General features: G+C 37.0%; 1 protein-coding gene across 2 annotated transcripts in view; it reads right to left on the bottom strand.

Moving 5' to 3' along the window:
- The window catches only part of CDH13 (cadherin 13), a 459,967-nt gene that overhangs the window by 265,036 nt on the left and 179,237 nt on the right, over positions 1 to 15,694 (bottom strand). The window lies entirely within an intron of this gene.

Below are 15,694 nucleotides of genomic sequence, written 5' to 3' on the forward strand. Positions count from 1 at the left end.
CCTAATGAATGTCAATAAACACCAGAAGTTTGTTACTTAAGAATAAAAATAGACACCAAAACCCAGGTGTAAGTTAGAATATCAGCTAGGAGGATTTTTCGGGGTTGTGCAGGATGTTTTTTATGTGGTGTCTGGTTTTCAGTTGTGGGTTTTCTTTGTGTGGTGTTTGTTTGTTTTAGGTTTTGGTTTGTGTTTTCCTTGGGTGAAACTTCATGTTACTGTAACAGAAAGAACAAAAATAGAAGCGGTTAATAAACAATCCTTCCTTTTGCTGCTGCATTTTCTGGAGTATTTAGTTCTCACTGAGCTTCGGGGAACTCAGCATTTTATGAGGTACAGCAAACTCTTTGCAGTGACCTCTGGCCTCTAGAAACCTCTGTCCGTCACACCTTTGTGATTTCCCTTCACCTTACGAAAATGTAAGGCAGAACTCCAAGATGCATACGCTTTGGAAATGTGCAAGACACTTATTCAGATTTACATCTCTTTTTAACCTAGAGTGGTTTGGGTTGGGAAAGACCTTTAAATGTCATCTAGTCCACTCCCCTTGCAATGAGCAGGGACAACTTCAACCAGATCAGTCTGCTCAGAGCCTCATCCAACCTGACCTTGAATGTTATACGTTTCTTTCAATACCAGTTTGAGGAGTAAAAGGTATTTTCAGACTATTCAGTATCTAGAACTCCCAATTTGGGTAGTCATAGATACATGAGCAACTAATTCATCACTTTTTCCTGACAGGTTACCCTTACACTTTCCCAGAAGGTCCAGCAATGGAAGAAAAGGACAAAATATATTCAATGAGTGAACACTGCAGTCATTAATACAAAGGAGCAAAGCTCTAAAGGAAAGCAGCAGGGTGGCAGGACCTTAAGGCCTTCAAATCCAGATTTCCTAGCAGGTCTTCGGAACACACAAAAAAAGGGAAGATAGTATTGTTTGGGTGTTTTTGTTTCTAAGCACAACAAGTCTGTTGCATGGAGAAGATTCTGCAGATTGGGTAGAGAAATGCAAGCCCTTCTCTGAGTATGTGTCACGCTGTTTGTTGATCAAATCTCACTGCTAGTTTTTAAATAATGATTTCTTTATGATGATTTCTCTCTTTCTCATCATCCCCTGGTGTCTAACAGGAACACAACAGATTATATGAGTAGCCAAAGCATCACTATGGAAGGCTGGTGAACAGAAAGGAAGAAAAGATCAAGAGTACTTCACCAACACGTTTAATAATTCAGTTCTGTTTGTGGTTATCATAATGATTTCCCCATTTGTAAAGAACAGAGAAAAGAACATTTTGCTTAATGCCAAGCAACTGCAACTGATGGTTTGATCCTCAATCAGTATAAGACAGAAGGCAAGGAATCTGAAATTATATGTGCACTTAGCACCTGATTCAACAGTCAAAACACTGAAAAGATTCTCATTCATGGGTGAATATATTGCGTATATAACATTTTTTACTGAATTCATCTATTTAATTCTTGAAGAAACAACTCACAAGGGATATGAAACTACTCTAGACAGAGTTAGTAAATTTCCCTCAAATTTTCTTACAATATCAGGCTAGCACTGTAACAGGAGTCTTTTGTCCCTTGACACAAGTGAAACCCACAAATGAATTTTCTGCCATCTTCGCTGGAACCAGCTGATCAAAGACTATAGTACCTGCCATGTCTTTGTAGCAGCCTTGACTCCAGACAAGTATTTGAGTGCCAGAAGTCTGGAGAGCTTAGAATGACATGTTTTTCCAATTTTATTTTTTAAATCAAAATGGTAAGAGAGAAAACCTACCAGGTTCTTCACTTTTACTATTTATCACAATATCATATCTGCAATCACTATCTTTCAGCTGCTATTTTCATGAACAGCAGACTATCTGATCAGAATCCAACTATCATTTCACTTCCTACCATAAGCAGCTTTTACACTGTTTTTTAATTTATTAAATTCCCTTTCAAGACACGGAATCAATACAGCAATAGCTCAGCACCCAATATGCTGATTCAGTGGCAACAAAGCGTGATTCCCTATTCACATTAAGCAAATAACAAGCAGTCTCCTCATTTTTCCAGCATTTAGTTTAGGTTTTTATTGGAAGATGCCAGTCTGCCCAAACTATGATGCTTCACAAGTTGCAGTTTCCTTAGATCCCTTGAGAACTTTCCACTCTTTTTTGGTTTTCTTTCTTTTTACCAGTGGTTCTTAGGAGCATTGCAGTACTTGAATATTTGAATGAATGGCCAAGTCACTATCCAGCAGCAGGCACCATTACTCTCGGCAAAGAATATTTCATTGGAACTTGTCATGGGAATAAGGTGGCTGAATACGGATATCAATTTGTCACAATAAGGGTTGGAATCATCATTGGAGTGGCAAACTGTAATCCACTATGGTGACCAGAAAAGTGGTTGAGTTTCTTGACATTCACTTGTTTTTATACACTAAGCTCAATGGTACAAAATGGAGTCAGTCCCAAATACAAAAAATAAGCAAAATTAATTGAATGCTTGTTGCAAGCAAAATTCCTCTGAAATAGCAAATGGGACATGGTATTCAGTGGTATGCCAGTCTTCCTACAAAATAACATCACTACATGAGACTGAAAAACTAAAACTGCATGCAGATCAACTTCAGAAGAAATAATTTTTATATAATTCTCAGCTGAAATTTCACAATTGTGCTATAACACTTAGTTGCTTTATGTACATTATTTCTATCATCAAAATATTGTTTTTAACAGCAGCATTGATAATGAATGATTTCTAAAACATGTGGCAAAACAGAAACATACTTTCTCATGTTGTTAATAATAAGAAAACTTAAGAAATGTGCTGGAACTTTACTTGTAAGTTAAAGAACAACTGTTTAAACAAATAATTAACTCAATTAATTAAGCTGAGAATTGTGAAGGTCAATGGCATACACACAAACATCTGCTCAAAACTAGCCTGTCCTCAATGCCTGTAAATGCCACCCTAAAAATCACACTGTACACCTCAGAAGAACAAACCCAGCTAAAGTCTGGCACGCTAAAGAGAATCAGGTTGGTCAGAGCACATGAGCCTCCAGGCTGGTGAAGCGTGGTCAGATACAACCATCTGGGTAATTGCTGGTGGAACCTGATTTAATTACGCTAGGTGTTTCTACCATTATAATTGCTATATCAACAGAGGGGCAGCTCACCGACATACCCATTAACGTCACAGGCACTTGGTAACCTCAGCCTAGAGCTTTGCTACTGTGCCATTCAGCCAGCTGTGCTATATGTATTTTTAATGATGGAGGTTCCTTTTATCTTTAGAGAAGTCAAGATCATATTAGGAAAAAAAAATTATTCTTGTTCAAATCATTCAGTCATGTGTAAATCGTAACTATTTTAATGCTAATTTATTGTAAAGTATCTTTGTAATGCGCATGTGGCAAAATGTCAACTATCGTGGAGATGAATCTGAACTTTTGCTTTGTGAAATGATACGTTCCATTATTGCCCTGAACCTCTGCAGTATCTTTTGTGATGGAAAAGTCCCATTTCTATTCAAGTACAAGTTTCATTTCTCTTCACACCTGCCTTACTCTGTGACAGGGAAAAGTTTTTCCAAGATTATAATGGACTAAGTGCCGTTAACTTTTCTTTTGTACACATTAACCATGGGAGTTACCTGTTCTGAGAATAATACAGAAATGAAAACCAAGTGCCTTTTCTTTTCTTAAATTAACATTTCAGACTTTTCTTGCCATCATTTTGTGAGTGTTATTTTCATTTTGAACCATATGTGAATCACCCCCTCTTTCAGGAAATCTTACATTGGTTCCACACTGCTCATTAAATATAATGAGATATCCCTTATACACAAACAACCAAACATGCGCTGACTGACTGCATCTGTCAAACACCATTGCAAATATGGGCTTAAGGAAGAAGACAGTGTCTGACCTTATGCCTCTGCCTTCACCAGGATACACTAACAACACATCACTTATCACCATTAAAAATACCCTTATCCCCATTTCTACTGTGCTTACACTGGCTGCAAAGCAAACAAAACCAGAGTTCTACAGCATGCCAGAAAAAATTCAAAATTGTTAAAGATGTCCCCAAACTTTCAGCACCTTAAGTATAAATGTAGTGTAAATAAGGAAAGCACTTGCTTATGCAATTGGCAAAGCCTGGAAGTCTTAAGAAAAGTGTTCTGTAATAAAAAAATCACCTTGAAAACAAGGGGGGTTTGCTTTCTTTTTCTTTTAATAAAATTATATCCCATTGGCTTTGATACCAAACTGCTATTGAAAATAGTACTAGATACATAGTGGAGTTCCAAAGCAATTAAAACCTTTTACAAATCTGATTCTTTGGGGAGTTAACCACAACCATATGCAAAAACTCATTGCACAGCATGGACACAAAGCCTGAACTTTTTACTCTTAATATTCCTACTAAGTCCACCGAGTGGACTTCTTTCTTCACTTACATTGGAGGAACCCAAAATTTGAGAGCTTACCTTTAACCCCCAGCAAGCTTCACACATGTTGAAAACACTCTGATTTCCAGAGCGAGAAGGACAAAGAACACGCAGAACATGATAAATGAATCAAAGATGAACCCTTTTGGTGGGGCAGTAACCTATATAAAGCCACAAAACATGTGGATCAGGAGCAGACAATTGACAACTCCAAATTGAGAATAACACAAGCAGCCATGAACAAGCTGTTCAGTGTTTCACTTCTAGGACAGAAGGACCATTTCTAATAAAGAAAATTTATTCCTTATGTAAAATAAATCTTCTTCAAAGCAAAAGTTGTCCTACCTTGGAAAAACAGCTTTCTACATCTTGCTGCAGGCCAGCCAGCTACAAGTATACAAAAGAAAACTAACACATTTTATACCTATGTTCTGGATTGCTCAAGTGCTATGGAACTCATTGCCTCATAACGGTGCTGCACAAAAGCAATTTCACAACACCCTAAAGCAATAACGCTGTACGTTGAAGTCATGTATACTGTTTAATAGATCTGCAGTCCCGTGTCTGAACGGATGCATAAAACACTCTTCTTCCTGCTACCTACAAGGCTCCAAGCTGTGATTACAATTAAAACCTCAGTTCTGCTCCCCAACAGTTTTTTAAAGCTCTGTTGTCACATATTCCTTGTTATCCCTCAGTTCCTTTGAAATAACCCCTCATCTAATTCCAAACATTAATTATTTACCTTGCTATTCTTTTCTAAACTCTCCATGATCCTTCTGTTCTTCCTGTGACCCTCCTACATTCCCGAATAACACCTCACTTTGTCTCACTCCAGGTCTAAATCTGCAAGTCTTATTTTTCTTTGGAAAACATTCATTCCTTAACACTCATTTTCAATTTGTTTCTCTTGAACACCAATGATACAACTCTAGCCAAACTGAAGCCATCTCAAATTTCCTTCCCGCCTCTCCCCCCCCCACCCCTCCAAAAGCCTAATATTTTTCCTATTTTTAGGCTTTTCTTTAAGTAACATCCATCTTGGCATTAGAACTTCAAGACTTCCCTATTTCACCCATCTTTATCAGATAACTAGTTCCATTCCCCCACCAAAAGCACAGTCAGTGTTAAAATTTCTGAAACCCTGGTAGATTTGGGAACGCTTCTGGTTACAGGTCCTTCAACTCACTCAAGACAAGAACAATTCCTCACAATGCCACACAAGGAATGACTGGCGAAATTCCACCATAACACAAACAGGACCCTGTTCTCCCCTCCCTTGCCATTTTCCCAATGCACAGCCACGCAAGCCAATTCAAAGAATGTATAAATTCTGTCTAATCACAACTGTGGCATTTTAAACTCAGTGTGCATGGTGTAAGCAGCAGTTCAAGAAGCAGGAGAGCAGAGTGAGAAGTCTGTTGTTAAGCTATCATGAGACCCACGGGTTCTAAAGCTTCCAGGTCATTGTTTCTCTACTTTAAATTAAAGCAGGTCTTTATTTAAAATGTGAATTAATTCATTTCATGTTGAACAGATACACACATTAAACATCTCTTCCTTCTCTCACAATAATATCACTAATCCTGATCCATCCCATTAATCTCATAAAATTCTTGGGGCAGGGCAGGGCAGGAAATGAGAAATTCAGCCTTTGGTCTAAGATTTCACAAAACCCCGTAAAAATTACAATGCAGACACTGACTGGATGTCCTACAGCCCTGCCCTGTATGCTTTGGCAACCTAAACTGTGCATGTGCAGTCAGCTGGGCACACCCAGGTGAATCCTTCTCTTTGCACAGCACAGATTACATATAGGAGACCTGGTTGTGGGTACTGCAAAAAAAGTGCTAGTTCCCTCATGCTGAAAAACTAGACAACTTTTATTAAGAGAGAAGTCTATTTTGTGTTGCAGTGATCAAGGACAGTTTAACTGGAAGGGAATTTCAATACTTTTCTTCTCTCCATTAGTACGGGTACACCCTTGCATGTAGTTTGATGTTGCAGTCATGTGCCTGCACTGCTTCCTTCCCCCTTTCCATTAAACCAGAGCTGTATTGACTTTAAGCAAAAATAATATGCTACATAATACTGCAAAGCAGAAATGCATTATGTTGAGATCATAGATCTGCACAACAAAAAAGTCTGGATATACTATATCATACTTGACTATGCATGCATGGTGCTCTACAGAACTGGCATTTTTGTGCTTTCCTACACAGGAGTTGCCAGACTGACAAATGAAGTGGTCGTCTGTGATGAAGACAAAATGCCCACTTAAATGTAGGCTTCGGCAAAACTCCTCAGTCACCAAGCTGGATTTGAAATTTGGTCGAAAGAGCTGAAATGTTAGCGCATTAATCCACTTCACCACTTGGTCCAGCTACTCAGAACTATTTAATTAACAGGCATTAACTGAGTCCAAAGAGCTGAAATTGTAGTGTATTAATCCACTTCACAACTTGGGCTGTATTTTTACTCTTCAATACAAACAAACTATCAGACAGTAACTGTCTGATACCAGAGGCTTAATTCTATTCTCTGATACAAAGCAGTGTTGTAGTGTCTTGTGGACAGCATCTTATTACTACGTGAGTTGTACTTAAGTTGATACTGGACTTCGACTACATTTGTCAAAGATGAAAATACAAGACCTGAACATGCCCTGTGTTATTTGTTTCCCCAACAGCGACCCAATTAAATTCGCAGGATAATGCCTATTAGTTCTAAGCCGTTCATTAGTCTGAACAGTCTCAAAGACCCACATAGTATTACTGAAAAAGAAACTACATAGGTGAAGTTCTGACTTTCACAAGAGGTACCTAAAAATCCACATACAATAAAACAACTTTTTTAAAAGTATGACTAATAAGACACTTAAAAAACATAGTCATGCACTCAAAACTCTGTTTCTTGGTCCAACTTCTATAGAACTTGCAAAATATGCTAGTTAAAAATAGCAACATTGTTTTGGTTTTGCTGTATCTATTTTGCTGTGGGAAATCAACACTCATCTTTTTTGCTGAACATTTCTGAAAGAAAAGTTATGCAAGTAAGATGGAGACCCTAGTCATAGGCTTGGACATCTCAGTGGATTCTCACATTTCTCATTAATCACATGTTGGCAATTAAGTCTAATTCAGGAAATTCAGAGAGTGGACCTGTCAGGAATCAGGAGTAAATTAATTGCTATAGTGGAACAGATCAATGATTCATGAGCTGTAACATCAAGCTGCTAACAATATTAATCACCACATACTTTACAAAAAAAGAGCCTAAAATGGCAGAAGTTATAGTTTACAATGGTTTGAAGGTTTTTTTTTTTCTGGATTATAACTGTTGAAACTAAAGTCGAGGAGAGCTTTACAATACGTTAAAAGTGACGTTGATAGTTCAATACTGTATATCATTAATATTCATATGTTTGCATCTGAGCATTTTACCCTAACAACCTGTAGCTATAGTAGCACAGAAATATTTATATTCTCTACTTCACACCTGTTGACTTTTAAGTGAGTGTCTCCATGGGATGAGAACAGTCACCACCTACACAAACACCAAGTAAACAGGTTTTATTCAAGTTTCCTGGCCAAGAGAAGAGAGATCCAATGTTCCTCCCATCCTGCGCGCCATCTGTTCGGCAACTCCACTGCCACTCCTACTGCCTTATTTTTGTGGCCTTGGCCACAGGCCAAGGTGCTGGGTTTCCGGTCAGTGGGAAGCAAAATCCATGGTTCTTAAAAGAAATAATTATCTCTAAGCTGTCAGAACAGGGTTGGAGCAATCCATAGCTCCTTACTGACTACAGTGAAGTGACTGAATAGGGACAGATAGTCCAGAGGTCAAAGCATTCACAGGGGATAGAGAAGTTACAGATTCAGTATTGGCCTAACTGCTTCCAGAGACTTGCCAGTGAACCACATTATTTTAGCATTTACACCTCATAGATCTCAGGTCTCTTGTTTCATAATCCAGTGTCTTTCTAAAGAAGGTGTGATGCATTCAAATGCTCTCAAAAACCTGAGCTCTGACCAAAACAGAGTATTACACATCCCTTAGTTTCCACTTTGCTTTTTTGTTCATATTTCATGTCTGTTCAGTTCTGTCAGATAAATTTTATTTTTATCTACACGCATTTTCCTGCTCCCAAAGTCACCGAAGTCATTAAAGTCAGACAAGTGATGTCTGTTGCCTTTACTGACACAGGAGAATCCTAGAATTAAAAACCTGAGTTCTCGCAGCTTGAGCTAAATCAGCAAAATCTCACTACTCCTCATAATTATCAATCATGCAGCTCGCCCCAGCAGAATCTCGACTGGACTGTATTTAAATGGTATTATGAATTTGTAAGATGAATTCTTCAGTTCTCATCACACATGCCAAGTGCAAATGTTCTACTTCAAAATGTGACCAAAGCCCCATTGTGTATATCAGATTATGCACAGCATGTTGCTTCTAAGAAGTGCAGAATTTCCACAGAATGTAAGAAAATTAATTCTACTCTGCTATTCAATGTTCTTTGCACCTTACTCTTTGTTATCTGAATGTAGCACTGCAAAAAAATCAACCTATCAGCTTAGTGCTTAAGGTTCTAGTTGTTATTGCCTGACCATTTCAGAGCAGAGTGAAGAGCAGTATCAGTTTCTTAACTTTATTTTGCTGAACTTATCTCACAGAGACAGGTTAATATATTGCAGCATTCATAATTTGATACATTTTTGTCCCTGGTTCAGTTTACAAACTGTCCATTAACAGACCTTGAAATCTGTGAACAAATACATTATCTACCATTATACGCAAGTTTCTCAGATGAGTAATTTTTGATCTTCAGATTGCTCAAGCAGTTGCTTAGAAACATTTGTCTGTATTAGTTACACAAGTCATGTGGTATTATTTTTCTTTTCAGATTGGATTGCTTCTGTGAATAAGCAACAGAGCATGAAATGTAAATTTCATGATATAAAATTCAAAACTTGCTTTTGGCAAGGATTTGATTTATTACATTTACAGCACAAGATGAAAACAAAAAGGTTATCTCTGATCTGAGTGACTTGACAGGGGAAGTAATGTCTGTGCCACTTGGAGAACTAGTGACATGAACTGCAAAAACAAACAAAACATTTTTTAAAAAAGAAATTGCACGGAATCAGTGGAGCGCGTGGCCTAGGGAGCTTATTTGCTGAAAAGATCATTCGCAGAAACAAAAAGAATGGGAAGAAAGTTTTGAAGAGTCTTGCTATGGAATTAAATAGTACCTGTGCAATAATTCATTTTACCACTTATCTACATCAAAACAATGGGTTCCTTTTCTATTAATTAATGCTTTCCAGGGATTAGTACTTTCCTTGTTTAAAGCATAGGTAGATAGGTCAGAAAAAAAAAAATCATGGAGATTCAATTATTATTTGCCTTTTTTAGAGTTCTGTGCAAGCAAAGAAAAAGAAGTGATCTTTCATATTGTCAGTAACAGCTCATTCAATAAGGTTGGAAAGTATTTCCTAGTATTTCATTGTAGACCATATGGAAATACAGTAGAATCTTTTTTTTTTTTTTTTCTGCTGACACTATCAGTACGAGAAACATTGAAACTCACACATTTTTGCTTCTTTTAACTTTGTAAAAGAGTCACTTGTATTTGCCTAAATGTTTCTCCACTGATAGCAATGGTTTTTCTTCTCTGTGGATGCAATGATTTATAACAGCAAAACGATCAGTTCAAAACTAAATATAGAATTTTACTAGCAGAGGCTGCTTCTTTCAGTTGGAGAGAACCAAATATGGTAAAACTATGTTACTGAGCACACTCTCAGACTGTGATCCAGGATACTTCTATAAACTACAAAGCCTACATTCGAAATATAACCAAAGTCATGAAGACCAAACCAAACAAACTGTGAAGGAGGAAATACTGCTAAAAAGATTGAGAGATACTTAGAGAACAACAGTAGTTTTTTTCCAGTAAATTTTTAAACTCAGGCTGCAAGGACTGATGGACAGTAAAACCATCTGCAAAGGAAAAAATATATCTGTTTTTTTCCCTGAATTATAATGCAAAATTAGAATACAAAGGTACTGGCTCTGACCTTTTAGTGGCACTTGTGATAACCAAAAGCATGTCTCATCCCACCACTAGTGAGGTCAAGTCTCTGACTCACTTTCCTGGTACTCCCTCTCAAGCCAGTAGCTCTGCTAGAAACTAATGCCAGTGGGTCCCAACTGACAGCAAGTGTTCCTGGCAGATGAAGCCTGACATCAGTGCAAAATATTTGTGCCACCCGAGATATAAACCAGGCTTAGTTTTGGGTGGACTACGACTACCCCATGATTAAGATCAAATCCTTCTGCTGGCAGAAACAGCACTGAGTGAATGTGAAATATGTATGCACAGTCTTTGCGTACTGTTTAACAGCCTATCTCATAAATCCCAGTAAAGACATTTCACAGCACCAGCCAAAAGTTGTGTCACGTCCTCAGCACTTCTCTCAATATTATTCAAATGCCAACGTTATTAAATACTAAAACACTAAATATTAATTTTATTAGAAAACAAAGGCATACATTTTTACTTTAGGAAAAACAAAGTCTTCAATGAACCCGAATTTCTCCACTGCATACTTTCAATGTTTGTACAAAAACTTACACATTCCTTAAATACCAAATAATCACTTTTTTTCTTCTTCCTTTCTGTAACATGCCTCTCAGCCAGATCATGCTCATCCATTTTCAACAGTACATTGGTCCCTTCATAGCTGCATACAGAAACTTGGTTTAAGAAATATGAGCTTAAAAATCACCATTCTTTGCCTGTCTGTTAAATAAGGCAGAAAATAACAAAATAAAAGAACCAACATCCTGAGCTAAGATTAAAAGCTGCATTCATATAAAAGAATGGTGTCTTTTTACCATTGAAACTGAAGCTGTAGATTATTCTGTGCTGATAAAGTACTACAGTGGGCAAAGAACTTTCTCATAATGAACACCGCTGTAAAACAATTTATCTACAAGAAAGGAAACAAGTTTGCATAATCCATTTATGGTTGATTCAGCTTTAGAGGAATTTGTTATATAAATATACCTCACCCTGGGGAATTGTTTTGCCAAAATAACTAATGAAAGTGTTTGAGCAACTTAACACTGATAATTAATAGGATTTTTCAGTATCACAATGGACAGTGACATCTTCTCATGTACATTAACCATGTCACCAGTGAAGACACAAAAGCTTGCAAGACCCAAATGCATCAGGAAGCAGAAAATGAATTAACTTAGCACTTGAAAAAAAAAATGCTAAGTAGGTGACATGTTTTAACTGATCATCAAAAGGTGTTTTATAGCACTTTCTTAAAAAACATTCCTTAGCTCAGTAATTATCACTTTTAAAATCTTAATTAATAGTTCATCAATTCTTCAACTGACATTTCTAATATTCTGCTATCGTGCTGGAATGTTTGACTAAACATAATCAAGTACCATTATGTTGTCATACACTTAGCCAGCAATCACAAGTTATGTTTTAAGTTTAGGTGTCAATATTAAATCATCAAGAATGATTACCACAGGTAACTTTCACAATCTCATCAATAATGCCTTGCCAGCTACAGTTCTATAGAGACTTAAAATTTACAGTGAACCTTGCCTGCTTTTGTGGTCACATAATTATTTTTATTATGTTTTGTGGCAATGTTGGCTGCCAAAAAAGGTTGTCCTAAAACCCCAGTGTGACAAGAATCAATTTTCAAATGCAAATGAGGGTGCCACAGGTGACATTTTTCATACCCAATAAATTGCCTGTCTGTGGCTTTGAACTAATGGACACATAAACAAGAGAGATTGGTGCCAAGGTATTGCATTATAATCCTAGCAAAGTTTTATGAGACTCGTGCCACAGGCTGCAAAGAGAGACTAAAACAGAGGGAGGGGGCATGAACAATTTGAGGAAACCTGTAAGAACAGATAGAGCTTTTTTTTTTACATTCCTTTATTGTTTTCTGAATTCAAATTTCCCATCTATTTAACACCCCTCCTACCTGCTTTTTTAAAGTTTTGCTGTTTTTCATGACCCCTTCTGTCTGCGACATCTTTTTCCTCATTATTATTCTCCACTTCTTCTCTTTTCTATCCCTTACCTGTCTTCTCAGTTTCTCTCCTAGAAAATTTGTACAAACAGGATTCCTTCCCATTGTTCTTTTTTTTAATTCTGGCAATATTGTTTCCATTTATTTCCACCTCCTTGAGGTGACAGGCATTCCCTGGCTGGGAAATTATTCAAAGCCACCTGCTGTATCTGACTCTGCAAAACCAGAGCAAAGAGCCACTAAGGTAGAACTCAAAACTCTGGCACGTTCTTCCAAAGCCAGATGTCCAGAGGACAGCATGAAAACACAGTTTATCAATGCTGTTAAGAATCTTTACAGCAGTTAAGTACAGGGACAAGCTCAGATTAAAGCTGTGGGTAAAGGATAATGAAGCAGAACCAGCACGTATCTCAGGGATCCACGTACCTCTTCAGGCCCCAATTTGAAGTTTGCAGGTTCAGATTATTTTGTTTACTGCACAGGTACAGGGATTACAACCAGATTACTCTCAGACAGGGTTTCCACACACATAGACTTTCTTTTTCTCTGATTCACCAGCATCACAATTTTTGTATTAAATCACGAACACAGATCAGTTCTGTGTTACTAAATCTGTGTATTTACACGACAAATACATTTAAATCTTCCAAGAAAATACAAGAAAAACACAGAAACTGGCATTACCTTTAAAAACAACAACGACTTCAAGTGACTGCACAGCTCATGTCAGCTATGGCTACACCAACACGAGGTGCTCTGCATGTGTACAAAAGAAATAGCAGGGGTTTTACAGGCTTGTCTGAAGCTTATCTTGAATGATCACAAACTTCTTGAGCCTTCAAATTTCAGTTAGAAGTCCTGAGAGATATTTACTCTTGTGATACAAATAGAAACATGATAAAAACAATATTTTTATGCTGTGTCAATAGTATTGTTTCTGACTACAGCTGAAATGAAATATATGATTACATAATACCTTTTCAAGCCTCTGCAAAAGATTTAAGTAAAGTTCAAACCTTAAGCTTTTGAAGCTTTAATCTTGAAATAAAGATCAAATTTTACTTTTTTTTTTTACCTTTTTCTCACGTTAGGAAAATATGAACAGTACTAAATGACAAAGAACTGAATCCTGCATTAGACTTATCCCCTGCATATCCAGTTGCAAGACTGTGATAATAATTTGGGGGAAAAAAATAATGTTTAAAAAAAAAAAAAACCAAAACAACAAACAACTTTTATTATTGTTACTGGTGCTCCTTAGCTGCGTTTTGAGTTTAGTCTGTTTTGGGGTAGGAGGGAGAACAAGTTTCTAATACTGTGCAGGCATAACTTCAAAAACACAGTTTTAAACTTTTGTTTATGCCACTTGTCTGGTTGGCAAAATATCATCAGCGTACTCCCCAGAGGCAACAGTTTATTCCATTGCCAGAGCAACGCCTGGCAAAGCGTGCATATGGAATTCAGGGCAGCATGCCACAACCATCTCCACCCTGTTCTTCTGAAAAGAGAAATTATGATGGGAAGTATGAAACATACTGTTCCCTGCCTTTTAAGGTCACCACAGAAATTTACTTCACAAACTAGCTAGTATACACAGCTTCGCTTTCTTCCATCACTCCACTTCTCCATGGACTTGTAACCCATGCAAACATTTGGAAAGTCTTTAATTCCAAAAGTCCACAAGTGACCCTGGTGACCAAATTCCCTGATCAGATTAACTATCTGCATCACTGCTGGTAATGCAGAAAGTGCCTGGCAGAAACTTCCCAGACAGTGGAGAATTACGTTCTAGTAAATCTACACCCTAGAAGAGGACCATGGTCTCTTCATCCTCTACCAGCAGAGCAAATACATAAGGGTTGCACATGGCTATAGATTGGCACCAATTAGTGCAGAGCTTAATTTTACCCTGTTTTACAGTTCTTCCTTTCTGGAAGGAGCTTCAAGCTGTATGGACAAAAAACCTACCATAAAACTAAGAAACAGACCCAAGGATTTCCAGCTTTTTCTGATGCTGAACCAGATTTGATCAGATTATAATGCAAAATAGCAGAGATACCAGCCAAAAGATCAATTCCATCAGATTCACAAATTTATCTGTGTTAAACAGCAACAAACAAGTAACTGGAAAAATATATATTTAAAATAACATCCAAAACACAAAAGAAAATCATCTTAGATACCACTTAAGTTTGTTGTCAGTATATCAGGGCAAAAGATTTACAAACATGTTCAGTGAAAACTCTACAGAGAAGTAGTTCTACAGTAATAATCTCCACTACTGCAGTCCAAAGCTATTAATTTATACAAGAAGTTAATTTAAAAACCAAAAGACGTAACGCAGCATAGTCTTACAAGTGCTTACTAAATGCAGAGCCCTAGGGCTTAGTGTACTTTCATTTTAAGTAATTGTATTTCACGTGTAAATAATAAAGACTTCAATATACTGGGATAAGTGAATTTAGACTTGCTAAAAGGTTTCTGTAAATCATCCCTTATTATGTCACTTCTCCGGGTAGTCTGTTGTGTTGACAGTTACTATAAGAACAGAGCATTCCCATTTCCCTGTAGTGAACATGAAAGAGTCAACTAAGAAAAATCTTTCATAATTAGAACAAGGCAGGTACTAGACCTATCCCTCGGCTTATCTATGTATTTGTAGCTGGAGTTCATTAACTTGTCAGCACTGATTCCTTTTGAATAGGAAAATGAAATGAAAAAATGATATGCAAATCAATATCAACTGTTAAGTCATGTTCTCATTTAGCACAGTGTCAGATATGAAATACTGAGAATTTAAAAAACCTTCTGGTGGAAAAACATGCTTAGCATGCCTCTTTTTTTAATAAGAGAATTACTACGGTGAATTAAGCTAGTTGTCATCCCATGATAAAAGTTACAGCACGTTAAAAGTTAAAGAAGATCTTCTATAACTTTATTTTTATTTTCAGAATTTTTTTTTAAATGACATTAAGCTTAATAAATGGGAGAGGCATTTTAAATATAAAATTCATTGCCATTAGTTGGCACAAAAGCTGTGTAGCAAATCCATATATATCTAGAGAGAGAGACATTTGCTAAAAGGACTTTCACATAACTCAGCATTGTAAGTCCACAGACATACTTTTGGAAAATACATTTCACACGTGTAAATCACAC

Source organism: Patagioenas fasciata, chromosome 13, assembly GCF_037038585.1.
Source record: "Patagioenas fasciata isolate bPatFas1 chromosome 13, bPatFas1.hap1, whole genome shotgun sequence".
Lineage (NCBI taxonomy): Eukaryota > Metazoa > Chordata > Aves > Columbiformes > Columbidae > Patagioenas > Patagioenas fasciata.